Source organism: Alligator mississippiensis, chromosome 10, assembly GCF_030867095.1.
Source record: "Alligator mississippiensis isolate rAllMis1 chromosome 10, rAllMis1, whole genome shotgun sequence".
Classification (NCBI taxonomy): domain Eukaryota; kingdom Metazoa; phylum Chordata; order Crocodylia; family Alligatoridae; genus Alligator; species Alligator mississippiensis.
The window spans coordinates 69089261-69105215 of record NC_081833.1 but is presented as its reverse complement, the minus strand read 5'-3'; the positions used below and the strand labels follow the sequence as shown (position 1 = coordinate 69105215).

General features: G+C 40.7%; 1 long non-coding RNA gene across 9 annotated transcripts in view; it reads right to left on the bottom strand.

Moving 5' to 3' along the window:
- LOC109283355 (uncharacterized) overlaps positions 1 to 15955 on the bottom strand; it is a 105725-nt gene that overhangs the window by 28422 nt on the left and 61348 nt on the right. For 5 of the 9 annotated variants that reach the window (XR_002090492.2, XR_002090496.2, XR_002090495.2 and 2 more), the window contains exons 2-5: positions 8680 to 8757; positions 4784 to 4943; positions 4186 to 4426; positions 2677 to 2790 (exon numbers count right to left, since the gene is read on the bottom strand). This is a non-coding gene — a long non-coding RNA (uncharacterized LOC109283355). Of the gene's footprint in view, positions 1 to 2676; positions 2791 to 4185; positions 4427 to 4783; positions 4944 to 5619; positions 8482 to 8679; positions 8758 to 15955 lie in introns of those variants that run through there. The other 4 variants (XR_002090494.2, XR_002090482.2, XR_002090489.2 and 1 more) reach the window with 2 other exon arrangements.

The window sequence follows — 15955 nt, the reverse complement described above, 5'->3', positions numbered from 1 at the left end:
ATAGTTTTGTTCCATAATCTTTTGAACCCCTCTTTAGCTAGGTGAAAGCTGCTATTAAAGTGCCCCTCAGTCTTCTCTTCTCTAGACTAAATAAGCCCAGTTCCCTCAGTCTTTCTTCACAAGTCATGTCCCCCAGCCCCTTCACCATTTTTGTTGCTCTCTGCTGGACTCTCTCCAATTAGTCCACATCCTTTCTGTAATTGGGGGCCCAAAACTGAATACAGTACTCCAGATGTGGCCTCACTAGTGCTGAATAGAGGGGAATAATAATGTCCCTTGACCTACTGGCAAGACACCTACCAGTGCAGTCCAGTATGCCATTAGCCTTCTTGGCAACAAGGGCACACCGCTGGCTCATATTTAGCTTATTGTCCACTGTCACCCCCAGGTCCTTTTCTGTAGAGATGCTGCCCAGCCCACTCAGCCCCCAGCCTGTACTGGTGCATTGGATTGTTCTGTCCTAAATACAGGACTTTGCAGTTGTCCTTGTTGAACCTCATGAGATTTCTTTTGGGCCAATCCTCCAATTTTTCTAAGTCTCTCTGAATCCTAGCCCTACCCTCCAGCATATCTATTACTCCCCACAGCTTTATGTCATCTGCAAACTTGCTAAGGGTGCACTCTATGCTATCTTCCAGGTCATCGGTGAAGATGGTGAACAAAACCAGCCCCAGGACCAACCTCTGGGGCACTCCATTTGATACTGGCTGTCGACATCCAGTTTTCTATCCACCTTACAGGCCATTCATCCAACACATATTTCCTTAGCTTGTCTGCAAGAATGCTGTGGGGGACCACATCAAAAGCCTTGGAAGGAAGGCACAGGCTGGTGGGGTGCCGCAAAGGCCAGCAGACCAGATGGCAACCACCTTGCCTCACCAGGATCTCTCTGCCAATCAGCACAAAGCAGCAGAGCCACACGAAGGGCAGCCAGGAAACAAGATAGCAGCCACCCCTTTCTCCTGCATCTAGGGCCTCTCTGCCAATCAGCGCAAGCAGCAGGACTGCCAGAGCACATGTGGGAAATATCCATGAAATTTGCTATTTATGTTGCGACCAACCTATAAAAATTGTTTAATTTCTCCATGATACTTAAGCAGACTTCTAGAAAGTGGTTGGGGAGGGAAAGAGCAATTTTTTAATTGTCCACTGTATTCTGAGTAAGAAGGTGTCCAAGTATAATTTTTCTCACTCATTCTCCTTTTTTAGATTACATGGACTTTTCTCTCCAAATTTAAGAGTGTAAGATGGATTCAAATTCTTCTGCTATGCATAAATAATGACAATTATATAATAATTTTCTTCCCATGCTGGATGTACAAAGACACTTGCACTGCTTTTACTGTGGTCCTGTACCAATACTGGGGGCATCTCAGCAAGACACCTTGATTTCATCACAGCTCCGAAGTTAAGTCCACTGCGTCCTTACCATGCCAAACAAGAACAAGAAATCATGCTTTTAATATGAACCTGTGTAAGCTATTTTTATGAGAAAAAAAGCCCTCATAGTCCCTTATGGGATCATTTATATGATGGAAACAGAAATAATTCTTACCCCCCCTAGCAAAACAATAGCATATTTCTTAAGTCACCCATTGTATTTCTGAGTTTTGTTTTGGAAGGATCATCATGAACAAAATGACATGAACTCAGTACAACATTAAAAAAAAATAACCCCCCTTTCGTTTCAAGATTAATGGCTTTCTCATTCTTGAGCAAAAATAAACCTAGGATTCTACTGAATAATGAAGTGCCCAAAATGTCTTCCCCCAAATCAGTGGCAATACGGTGGTATGGATGTAGTTACATGCTGGTAAATGTGTGTCACCGGTGTCTCAGTTGGAGGATGGATGAAGCTGACCAGGGAAAGCAACTAACAGGCAATGGAGGACTGATTCTGCTTTTAACCTATGTTTTTGTGCATATTCACATTATGGATTTTACACCCATCCTACCTCCTACTGCCATCACGCCAGCTGGGCTGGATTTACCCCCTCTCATGTGTTACAAATTGACAGCTGCTGGCCCAGAAATCGATTCACCCCAAGTGAATCAAAGCAGTTTTTTCAATGGCATCTCCCCTCACTTGCTCTGAAAGAGACCTTTATGCTGATGCACAGCACTGGATGTAATCTATCTCTCTGGCCTGCACCACTGTGGTTTCCATGCCCTTGGCATAGCTAACATGGCTCATTTCTGGAGTGGACTGTGGAGTTCTTGATGGAGGGTGGGTTAAGTGCGTCTGGCTGTCACTTTAATACAGTGATGCTCAATCTCTCTGCTCTGGGTCAGATCTGGCCCATGAGGCCATGTCATCTGGCCAATGGGGCTCCCTACAGATCTGGAAATTTGGCAGTGGGAGAGCAGTGTGGGAGCATTAATTGTCACTCCCCGTAGGGACCCCATGTCTCAGGTGATGTGGCTCTGTGTCCCAGATCATGCTCATGCACAATGGGCCGGGGGTGCAGAGTCATTCTGCAGCCAGATCCCACATATGGGGGCAGGCCAGCCTGCCAGATTGTACCTGCAGATTGACTCCATGCAGGATCAGGCCTGAAGACTGGCCCTATGTCAAGATCCAGCCTGCAGAATGGCCCCATACCCGCATTGCTTAGATGGACTTTATGACACCTGGGTGATGCTGTATCAGGATTTGACCCGGCAAATTAGGCCTACCTGACTCCCAACTCTGTTGCAGCAATGTACAAGTATGTAATCTTCACTTCCATTATGTTTGTCTTGAATCTAACCCATAGCAGGGTCTATTCACATAACAGCTCCACCTCCGACCTACCACATAGAGTCAGAACAAAAATTAGTACATTTGTTAAAATATTACTTTTACATTTATATTTTGAGGAAAAATGCTCTTAAAATGGAAGTAAGTGGGTGCAGAGGAAGGGAATACATTTCAAGCTACTCCTGTGATAGGGTTATTTAATACCTTTTTTTTTAAATACGAAACTATGCATTTGTGGTGAAAGGCTTGGATAGCTTCATGAATAAGTGCTAGTTGATGCTATTTAAGTGGGATTCAATTAAATCTTCATGAAATGATCAGTGTGAGAAGGCTTGACGTGAACTAAGGCCCACAAAGGCAAATTGCCACTTATGAAGTATTTCATGGAAATCAGATAACTTTGCATAGCTGCAAAAAATGTGCTTAGCTTAAACATATTGGGCCAAATTCTGTTCTCATCTCTGCCTGTGTGCTGTGGAATTGGGAACAATATTTGGGCAAATATATTTTGAATAATCAGTTGATAATCTTGAAGGGAAGAAAAACCACTGCTTGCTTAAATATTGGCATGTCAGTCGAAGACAGATGTTCATTCTCTCCTATTCTGGCACCTTCAGATTAAAGGATGCTGGAATTGTGCAAGAATGGTTTTCATGGTAACTGTCAGAGGAAATTAAGAACAGTTTGGAGGCCATATTTTCCATCAAGTTATGGGTATAGTTTTCCATGTAGGCCTGGACCCTGCAAGCTGCTTTGCCCAGAGAAGTCCCTGTTCCTGTGGGGATCTTGTTACTGCTATTTATTGTGAAGAGAGTGGTCTTTCTGCACTAAACAGCTATCTTATTGTTCCTGTGGGGCACACAATAGGGAAATGATGCCCCCTCCCAAGCAAATGGCTAATCTCTCAATGACCCCAATGGGGCCAGAATCTTGCCTATGACCTTTTAAGTCTGTTATAACATTCAGCAAATTAATCTCCAATTTCCTTTTTTTTTGCTTGCTTGCTTAACACCCTAATTTATTTTCAAGAAAAAAAGATAATAATGTTCCTTAAAGTTAGGGAAGTACCTCTAGAGCATAGAGGGCCTAAGAGTGACATGCCCAAGGCAACACAGAAAGCCTGTAGTAAAAGAGTCTAGGTCTTTTAAATCTTAAGCTGCTCCCTTAACCCGTTTAGACCCTCCTTCCTCTTCATCTGTGCTGCTAAGAAGTGTATACTATATTGTATACCTTTAAAAAAAAAAGGTAGCTCTGATTCTCCTCTTTCCCAAAGAGAGACAGTGGTATAACTATATTGACATCTCTAGAGCTGCTTCTGATTTACTATAGCGTAGGAGTAGAAGAAAGCCAATAGATTTAAAAAAATCTATTCTTATCAATTAAAGGCATTTACACTATCAAGCACATTACCGGCATGTAGTAATAAATGGGAAATGAAATCTCACCATTGTTCTTCCGCCCTACGGAAATTCATATTCAAACCTGTGTTTATTCATTGTCTTGATTTAAGGTATCATCAGCATTGGCGTTCTGTGCAGCCTGCCAGCGAGCACACGTCTGTCTAAGTACGGTGTAATCAAATGAATGTAATAAAGAAGGTGAAGCACGGGAGTAAATTGCATGAGTTTCGCTTGCTTAATGTGACTTCAGCTTGCTTCGTCTCCGTCACTCAGAGCAGTCTTCTACCTTCCAAAAGGAATGACCTGTTAATATCCCCAAACCTTTCATACAATCTATATGTTCAAAATCCTTTCCACTTCTGTCATTGAACCTTTTCTTTTTATATATCGTCCACAAATTTGTGTAGATTAGGCACCCTGTTTCTATTGATTTAGCCTTGTTCTGTCCACTTCTAAATGACCCTTCAGAGGCTAAATTGCCCTGCTGTAGATGCTGAAATGTTTGGCTTGTCTTCCAAAATACAGAAAGTGAAGCTGGTATCTAAACCTTATGCTTCACAGGCTTTGTTCCCAATGTCCAAATGTCCAGAAAACCTTATGGGCTTCAAGCACAGTGATAGCAAGTGTGACCCGAAATACTCACCGCATAGTACCTGCATTCTCCTGCAGTTGAGGTAGGCTTGGGTTGTAACACTTTATCATCCCTTCCCCTGTGAAACATGGCAAGGCCACTGTTTTGGTAGCTCTTCATGGGTTATTCATATCTCAAAGTGCTTTCTCAGGACTTGGCTTATTTCCAGTTCCTGCAAACAAAATCACATACAGTTCAGATCAGCCGTTCTCCATGACTTCAGCACCGTGAGCTTTCCTTGCCATGCTGGTGGGTGATTTCTAGACCTGTAGATGTTTTACTGCTAAGACACAAAAGAGGACATGGTCCATAGTTGTAAACACACCAGCATGTTTACAACTTAAACCCATTTGGAGGTAAGCAGTGAAATAATCTCTTGTGTTCATATCAGCTCTGTACAGGGAGATGGAGCTGGATATCAGAGATGGGTAGATTTTTTTCAGCTAAAACCTCCAAAGCAAAAAAAGGGTTGATCCTGAATTGATGCAGAGTAAAAAAAAAAAAAAAAAAAATCCAGGAAGAGTAAAAAAAAAATTGTCATTTTGAAATAGCACCCAAAGTTTGGACGAAATGCTTTGATTTTGTGTGCAACAAAACATTTCCTTGACAATGGATTTTTACTTTTGGGCTCGTTCAAAAAAAGTATGTATTGGATTCACTTTAAATGAGACAGCTCTAGTGGTTAGGATTATGAAGCAGCCCTCATCCTGGCCCAGCAGAAATTATAAAAGAAATTATTGGATCCTACATAAGTTATGAAGTGATTTAACAGGGCAGCCATCCATCCTGCATGCTTTCATGGCGAGTAGGAGTAAAGTCACCATCAGAGTAGAGTCTTAACTACTTACTGTCTTCAATAGTTGGCTTGCTGCCGCAGGTGAGTTCCCCTTGCTTGGGGACTTTCTCAGCTAGATACCTGGAGTCATGTCCCATCACCTCCACACCTCTCAGGTGGCATGAAATGGCAGCAACTGGGCCAAAGCACCATCTTGTACAGGTTTGGTTTGGAAAACAACTCCCTCAAAAGCTGATGCTAGTTCAAAATTAATCCAAACCCTCCACATGTCTTGGGTCAGTAAATCTCAGCAGTAAATTGTTCAACAATGGGTTTTTTGTGAGATTCCCAGTATTACCTATTTCTCAGTAGGATGGAAATCAGAAGGATACATTAGTTTGAGTAAGTATTCTTTTTTTTAGAAAAAAACAAGGACAAAAATTAGCTGTAGTTTTCTGCCTACTGGGGTTACAGCAATAGCTTAGGGAATACATTTTTTCCACTCCATTTTTAGGATTCTCATTATTAAAGTAAACCCCCCGCAACCAGTTCTCCCCAGCTTCACAAAATGGTGTTCATTGACTCGGTGCCTCAGAAGATCTGATTTTACAGATCTGACCCTTAAAATACCTATTGTCATTCAGCTAGGAACACTGTCATTAAAGTCATCTTTGAATGTATATCCCTGTATTGATTAGGACCAGACCGCTCCTAATCCACCCTATCACTGACTTCTTCCGTGGTCTATAACAGGAAACCATTAGTTAGGGTATTAGAAAAGGCCTCCACATCAGACAGGTTAGGAAGTATGTTGAGAGAGATGTCAAAGTTATGGGTGTCATTCTTTGCTGGAGTGGCAGCATTTAGGTTTCCTCTACGGAGCAGAGTCCTTTCTTGTAGATCATATGCGGCCAATTTAAACTGCTTCACTCAGCTATTTAGCTACCTCTCTACAGCTAGTTCCCCCTCTCTGTCGGCTCTCTGATCCCCTCTCCTCTGAGAGGGAGAGCTGAGTTTCTTTGCCAAAAACTTGCTCCCTGTGCTTTTTTGGACCCCCATGAATTCTGCGGTACATACAACCTAATTTTCAGGCCTAATTACTTTGTTGGCACAGTGGTATGCAGATCCTTCACATGCCAATCTTTCCCAAGCATTGGCAAATTTGGTCTCTGTCTCTCTCTCCCCTTCACCCCCCATTAATGCACAAAACAAGACTTTTAGAAGGTGCCAAAAGTCCCCTGTAGGATGGAGGCACTCATATGTCAGCCTGCCTATAATAACCTTATTGTATTGCTCTACCTTAATGAAAGGGAGCTGGCTAGACTAAATAACAGGCTGCAAAAAGTGATCACAGTATTATACCACATTAATCCCTCTGACACCACATTCATCTAACTGCCACAATGGCTGTGATACTCCTGTACGGGCATGTGATTCATTTACCATTATTTGCCATAATTACCCTGTGCAGAATTAGATAGGATTAAACTAAACTTGGTGGTCCATTGCACTTAGGAGAGGCAGCCGAAAAAACTCTACAAGTGGTCCTAATCAACTCTGTTCAGCATTTCCCCCGTAATCACCATTTTTAACAACAATTCATTGCAATAAATGTTTGTTAGTAGCCATTTGTCATCAAACATTAAATATGCCTTTGATTTCCTCATGATTTATCTTGATGTTTTGAAAGAATGGCTGTGTGGTTAGTTGTGTACTACAAATTATGATGGTTATAAAAACTGTAAATTACCTCCCTCGATGATGTAAGTTGCTGTTCAATAGAGCTAATGGAGCTTGTTCATAATGAAGATGCATGGACAAGATTCGGATCCCGGCTGATTCGGTGGAAGTCGGGGGCTATTCCACTGAAGTCAAGCATTTACACTAGTCCATTTAATGTGCTAGCTCCTAAAATGATTTGCATTTCCGTATCTTCCTGAAGAAGTTTCTAAACCTTCTTTTCTGATTCATATGATCCATCTCATTTATTTTTTCTCTGGGACGTGTCACATAAGAACACATAAATAGTGCAATACATACTAAATTTGAGCTAAGTGTTTTTTCCACAGCAAAGTCAGCTCAAATTACATATGCAAAAAAAAAAAAATAAAGAATTAGAGCTATCATTATATTCCACACTAAAGAAACAGGTGGATTTAGGAGTATTTGGAAGAAGAGAGGCGGAATTCCTTTAAAAGTACATGGATGTTATGCAGCAAGTTAACATGGATCCCAGAATATGGAAATCAAAAGAGATGGTGATTCACTTTCTCTTCCTATATACAAAGGAGATATCGGAGATACTGAAGTCTCAGGAGAGTAAGTCTGATGAGATTTGAGGCCTAAAAAAATCTAAAACAGATGATTTGATAATTTTCTCCCTAGGCAGAACACAGAACCATGCAGTGTCTCGTATGCGACTGTGTGGCAACTAAATAAATGTCAGCACTATAACTGGTATCATTACAAAATCATGGAAACACCTGATACCCCACTAACACTTCACCTCTGGTGTTATTTATATCTAATCAAAATGGTCAAAAATGCTATGTGCAGCCCATCCATTTCCACTCTCACGATAGAAGCAGCACGTCTGCACTTGCTGCACGTGTTTCCTTGAATATAATTGCTCAGGGCAGGATTTATCTGGCATATGTCCCATAAAAAATAGTAAAGATACAAATAGTAAAATTACAGCAAAATTACAATTGAAACTCTATGATATGGCAAGAGGAACATGGAAAGGGAGTTTCATGACTATTGAAAACATAAAACAACCAACTCTTTAATTTCATGCCACCATAAATAGAGGGGTTAACTTCCCATGCCATCATTTAGCAAGGGAAACAGTAAAATCGTAACTGGTTGAAGTTCACAGGTAGCATCCAATGTAGTACAGAGTTAAACCAGACATGGGTCTTGCATTGCGGCAGTACTAAGAGGTCCCACACTGAGAATGAAGCCCTACTGTGAGAGATCACCCCTGTTATAAAGAGTCTGGGTAGCCAACAAAAAGACTAAGAAATGAGAGGATTTAGACCATCTTGGATCTTCCTACAGCAGGCCCCTGTTAGAGATGAGAAGGGGTCTCCTGTTTCACAGTCCTATCTGCTAGGACAAAGAATGACCTTACCTCTGACTTATAATTAAAACGTCATGTCGTATGTTCTTCCCCAAAGAAACATACATTCTCCAGCTTGTTGATGTAAAACTGGGGAAAAAAAGTAATAAAAGACATTTCAAAGAAAGAGTTTTTTCCACATAGCCATACTATAAGGAGCCCCTCCTTCTTGCTACAGCAGTTTGGGGTCTGTTCCTAACCATCCATTGGTATCATTAAGCTTTGAGTCATGCTTCATAGTGACCTTAATAAAATTTTAAAGACCGTATAACATTATAGGTGTGTTAATCAGTCTTCCACATGACATCATCTCAGCCCTAGGAATAAGTTTATGGCAGTAATATATCTTAGGAAAAGGATGAGGGATCGTCAGGATTAATGTCTTAGTTGCAAAATATTACCAAAATAACATTTTGTGTAGTTTATCATACAGCACCGAGCACACTGCTGCCAATTAATATAGTTACACATTTTTTTTCATACGGCGATATTTTCTCTCACCCATAAAAGGAAACAGGTTTTTGCATAAGAATGAACATTTTTAATTAAATGTTTTTGACCTACTTTGCTACAGTTTGGCTGATGCAGGAAAAACTTGGGCTTTCTATTTTGTAGTAACTTTATAAAGCCAAGTAACTATCTCCTTAAAATCCATGTATGTATAGCAGCAGGCTATGGTACCCTGACTCAGTTTGGCATTTGGTCAAAAAATGTATGCTTCTGAAAATGGGATTGTTTGTATCTAATGGTGGAAATTTTTTTTCCCCCTCATTTTTCTTCCAAACATGACAAATTAGCAATAATAGATGTCTTTTATCAAAATGCAGAATTCCAAATTGTTGCAGTGTAACAGTAGGCTACATTTGCGGGTGAAGATGCCATGATCAGACCTCTGGTTAAAAACATATCTGTAGTTGGCCAATGCATAATTGGATCTGAGGAACTCCATTACAATATTGAACACTTAATTACCAAGGAAAGTAATATTTTTATAGTTGATGGAAACTTCCATGTAAAATATTAATTAAAAATGGCAGGCATCCATTCCAAAAAGATAGTGAATGCTTACTCACCTACTTCCAACAAGACCACTCTTGCAAATAAACACCTCGCAACCTAAGTAAAGGTTGCACAATTTAGTTGATAATTAATAAGCCTTTTATTTCTCTAGCACCTGGCATCAGTACATGTTTTTATGAATAAGGCTCTACTGATTGATAAAAGGAAGACTTAGATGATGAGCAGAGAAGCCCTGTACAGTCGGAAGCCAAGCATAATTAGTTTGCACAGTTTTTGTTGTTAGAGTTTTAGGTATCAAATCAATAGAGTAACATTAATAATTGAGGACTCAGATAAATATACCGTGTCCTAGATTAGAGCTTTGAGCTTCAAAATGCTCACATAAAAGGTTTTTTCTTAGGCTGTAAATGTTCCAAAGTGCTATAATGTGACTTCTCAGCTACAGATACTGTAAGAAATACCAGCCTACTGTACCAGTGAGGGATTTGAGTATCTCCAAATTAAGGAGTACCTACTGTACCTACAGGGAGAGACCTGGCATGGTTCTGAAGTGGTTTATCTTTCATTAGCTGCAGTGAAAAAAAATGGATCAAATAATAGCAAACAGGAGCTATGTCAGGAATGTTTTCGCATCAAGCCTAGAAAAATTTTGCCTTTTTATGCACTTTTTGCTCAGTACTTTCTTCATTGGTTCAGTAAGGGACAAGGTGCTTTCACAATAGTCTATAACTCTACAACTATTCCTGCCAGACCAGGCCATCTCACCACCACCCCCTCCCAACACGCACACCCCCCCCCATGAAAAAAGAGCATATGGCATGGGAATATTCAGGAGGTTACCCAGTACAGAATGCTTCCTTTCATCTCATTGGAGACCAAGGTCTGCTTCTGTGATGCAAAAGCTGGATCAGAGACCCAGATCATCCACAGTGGCCTGATATTTTGGTGCCCCTTCCAGCTGCCCAGCAGCGCCGCTCCTTCATGCCTATGATCCCAAGCACTTTCCTGGACTGTGGGAACATACTGCATAGAAACATATAACACCCCCTTGTTTTTCCTGCTAAACATGATCCTGGCTTCTCTGAGTTCCCTGTATATAGATGAGCACATCAAGGTGAAAATTTGATCAGGTCATCTAGTCACTTGGTACTACCTCATGAATTCTAGTAAATGAAGGAACACCATTTAAACTTCCTCATGCTATTTTAGCAGATAATTTGCAACACGTGTCCAGTTTTGTAAACTCAGGTTACTCTACATGATCTAGGCAGATCTGTGATTATTAAAAGTTGTCTGTCTCTTACTTAGTCCCATTGAATCCCTTTTCTAGGGGCTCCCACAATGTTTTCAAGTTGCCTGCATTAACTATTTTGAAGTATTTTCTTGTATTACAATAACCTGAATTTAGTACACGTAAGATGAAAGTTGCCATGTCAGGGAGGTGATGAAACTACAATTGCTGGCTGCTGGCAAAAATGCCATTCACAGCAGTGCTTCGGGATAATCCTATGCCATTTTGTGAAGACAAAACTTGCACTGCCTTATCCTTCCTTACCCATCCAGGAAATAAATGGCTTCGACTCTCCCCTGCTCATGCCAATGACTCAGGAGTGGATCTGTAGGGTCAAGAAGTGGATGGAGCCTTTGTTTCACTTCCCCAATATGATTGCTGAACCCATAGGGAGGTGCAAATAATCTGTAAATATGGGTAGGACATAGTAAGCAGGAAGTAGGCACCAGGTTGTCATCCCTTAATTTGCTCTTAGTACAGTAACAGTTTGCTAGTCCTAACCCGAGGTCAGTTGAGACCTGACGTTGCAATATTAGAATTCCTGATCAGTGACTTCAAAATCTAGGGATATTACAAATGTACTTAGAAATATTTCCCCTAGGAATAAGTAAGAACTAAAAGGTAGCTTGGTCCTATTAAATGCATTTTAGTAGAGACTTTCATATCCCTGTTTGCAAAATGAAATGATATAATTTAAGCAACAAAAAAGCCATGGCTGAAATTTATGGGAGCCCTTGGACTTTGAGTAAACCTGGACTCAACTCCTATACACCAGGGCTTTCAATTCTATGCCTTTATTAATTATGTTTGTACAATTCACTTGCACTATCCATATTTTTGACATCAGATTCTTTAGCTGTATTTGTACTGTGTATTTTTATTATGGAATATTGGCAAGGCAAATCCATATATTACACAGGTCTATAAATTTGACTCAGATAAATGTCTTATATACTATACTAATTGCAGAACTGAATCTCAGCTCTATAGTGGATATAACTGGCACGCTCACCTTGCTTCTATCTTGTGCGATGTAGCTTAGGTTAAAAATGCTGAGCCAAAGTCTCTGTGGCATCAGATTTTGCTGCATGTAGTTGAGATGGGAGCCAATAAGGAGCTGGTTAACTCCCTGTTTCTGGGATTTGGTCCTACACTGTTCCCATACCCAGTAGAGATTAGAACATCTTGAAGGTTGTTGTAACCTATGGCACCAGCACAGACCTGGAACACAGCATTCCCCAGACACGTCCCAGCCCCACTCTCAACAGATACCCAGCATGGGACCTGCAAAGGGTTTGCATAGGAGTCTGCTTGGCTGTCTCTCAGGCCCTAGGGATGTCCACATACCAGACAAGTACAGAGAAAGCAGAAAACCAGGAAAAAGTGGCCCTTATAATCAATCAATCAGGTATGCACAACTGTATTTCCTCTTGCCTTGGTATTATGCTGTCATGACCTTGTTGGGTTTAGTGGAATTAGACTTGATTCGCTTTGAGACAAGAACTGGGCCCAGAATACATCTGTGATATATGGCACTTAATTATTATAAAAAGTGCAGACTTGATATCCTTGACCATCAATTTCTCCTATTCATCCAGAGAACAGATACCAAATGGGAGGCATATGTGCAGCTTCCTCCCCTGTCCCACCAATATGCCATGAACCTTGAATGGTCACCTCTAGGAGCTACTTCGTGTTCACTTACTTCTTGTTCTCTTAGCTTTGTGGCCTGTCTGTGCCAGTTCCTTTCTCTATCTGTTCAGTACCGCATGGCTTTCACAATTTTTAATCGAGTCCTTCCTGTCAGGTAACCTATCTGTGAAGAGTTAAAGCATGCATGTAGTTCCATATGGATAGTCTGACTGGCTTCACTGGGACCACTTCCAGGAGGCTGGAGACCAGGTTTTTGACCCAAGGAGCAGTAACATGGCATAAACTATATTTTAGTTCATATCATGTTCAAGAGCCTTTGGCCATGTGTATTGGCAAAGTGTGTTTATTTTTTAATTAAACTTTAATAGGTGGTTTGCGATATAATAATACCTGCTTTTAGCTCCGCTATGCATTGTTGGTTTATTGTAGTAGATGTGTAGCATAGAGCTGTTTGTTAGGACAGCATAATTACCTGGGTATTGTAAATCAGCTGTTCATCACTAACAAACCATTGCCTTTCAAAATGCTACCACACAACTATTTACAAAATAACTTTGTCTAGTTAATGGTCGTAGTCGTTTTCTGAATTCCCCCATAGCTCTTTGCTGCAGCCTCAATATATCAGATGAATCGATGCCGCCTATACAACAGTCTCGGGTAGAAGACAAAAACCACTTCAAAGGGTATAGTGACTTGAGAGTTTGTCAATAAGATGTCTTAATGTTTTTGACAACACCCATTTTGTTGACACAGCGGGTGAAGAATCCTGACATCATTTATTGTGTCAACTGAACAGATTTAGCTCCTGGTGAACCACATGGTAAATTACACTTTTTCCCCCCCTTCCTGTTTGTTGAAACTATAAATCATATTTTCCTTTTGGAAGCTACTGATTACTTTTCTTTGAACTGAAACACATTTCTATCTGTGTCTAAGGAAAGAAAGAAAAGATTCCCCTCTAAAAGAGTCTCCGAGGTGTCATTAATCCATATTTAGAGGGCTGGTTAAATACGATATCTCATTCCATTGATAAAAAAGGATGAAATAATATTTATTCAGAAAATTGGATCTCTCTCATAACTTAGAAGTAATTTTGCCATGGAAAGCAACTCAGCCAGTAGTTTAAAACATTTAACAATATGCGAAATCTCTTAGGAGGCTGAAAATAGGTAAAGATCTTGGAAAAGCACTAAAGTCCAGTAATACCGGACTTGGATGCTATCATGCTTAAAGCATATGTACCTTCCTTTCCTCACAGCATAATTGAAACCCCAAGTTAGGTAACTGTAATGTGAATGAGGAGTCTTGGGCATGTCAGAAAGATGATCCCAAACCCTACCCACTTGGAAGTACCTAGAGCTAGCCAACAGGAAACATTAAGTGCAGGGATTTATTTATCTGAATTTCCACTTTCTCTCCAGAGCTTAGGTAGCTGAGTCAGGGGAGTAGGCAGGTACAAGTGTACTTTCAAAGAGCAGAGCAGGACTCACTCCTTTCCTTTGGACATGATGGTGGTGGGGTTGGTGTTTTGTATCATAGCCTAGTGGTCATAGCACTCTACAAGGAAGCTCTAGTAGGGATGCGGTCTCCGCTATCTAGTCACAAAACAATATCTTGCAATCCCCAAGTGAGTTTCCTAACCGTCTGACCATAGACACAGCTGTGTAGAAGTGCCTTCCACCCTTCCCGTGGAAGCCATGCCATAGTACAGGAAAGAATTCAGGATTCATGGGATGAGAGAGCCCGAGTGACTGTATCCCACTGAGTAGGACATTCACCTAGGGATGGCAGGCCTGGCTTCTAGTGCTGCTCTCAGACTTATTTCTGTTTTACATCCAAGGATTGTTTTAATGTTAAGGGAAACATTAAATGTTACATTTAGCGTTCAGGAGAACAGAATCCAAGCTGAGTGCATGACCCACTGGGCTACAGAGTTGGGATTTGATTGTTCACCTATATAGCTCTAAAGGAGGCTCTTTATGGATACCGTTTTTATCTATCTATCGCAGTGTGGGGTTCTGTTTGTTCTTCACATTTCCTGCCCCCCCACCTCCGCTCTCCCCTCCATTAATCTATTCCTGCTAAACTTTGATAGTTCCTTAGACTTGTTTGGTGATGATTAATATTATTCATATTGTAAAGGCCATAAAGATTGCTGTTCATCAGGATTTGACTGCAGACTTTGAAGTCTCTTAATTGCGTGAAGACAGATACATTAAACAATTACCTAAATACTTAGAAAAGAAAGAACAAAGGAAATAAGGAGTGATGTAATCCCCCAGGGAATCGTATTTCTCTACCGAGAAGGAAGCCTGTCTCTTGAAGTTGGCACAAATATTGGGATGCTCGGCTGTCAGTTTCTTCTCACATTTATTCTGAATGAACACAATCCATCCATCAGTGCTTAAAGAGTTTTCTAACAGTACATTGACCTTGAATGCGGCACATTGATTTTCAGTAACGCATCACAAATAGGGTCGTTACCAAGTCATCCAGCAGTAGATGTGATTGGGAACAGATTTCTGAAATTCCAATACTATGCCACCTGCCTCTGATGATGGATCGTCCTACTGTACCCCATCAATCCTCACCTAGCTCTAAAAATGTGACACCTGTATGAAATTTATCATTATATACAACACAAGGCAAAACAAACGGATACAACTGGGGCTTTTCAACCACCTTGCTTCCTCTTGTAAGGATCCTGTGTTGTTTACAATGGCATTTATTTACAGAGGCGCTTCTTGTAAAAGGGCCGGGTGGCGATGGTGACATAGATGTAAGCACTATAGGGAATTAATACTGCAATTGGGATTGAGCAATAGATAAAAACAGTCTAGATCTGAAGCTGTTAGAGGTTAATGCTAGATCAATTAAGGTGATTGTTTCTTAGATTGCATTGGACAAATATACGCACACAAAGAGGGTATTAGTGAAATTGCAGAGGAAGAACAAATAGAAATTAACTGATCTTAAACTGAAAATCAAACCGGGAAAAGATTTTATGTTCTTGTAAAAATGCCTTAACAGTCTCTTTGAGGAGGGAGAAAAGGAGTGTCCAAAGCAAACTCAGAGAAGTGTTGGAAAAAAATCCTAATCTGTGATGAAGAGAGATGTTTGAATTTCTTCGGTTGCTGTTACTGCACAAAGGCAGTTTTGTCACTGGAATTTGTATGGCTAGAATATGGAGTGGCCCCAAACTACACTTTTTTTTCCCTTTGTGCATGTAAGGGACAAGATAGGAACATCAAATCCGACTGCAAGCTTCTGACCATAGAAGGAATAAGAAAGGAATGACTGTTTTCCCCAAATTCCCACCATTTG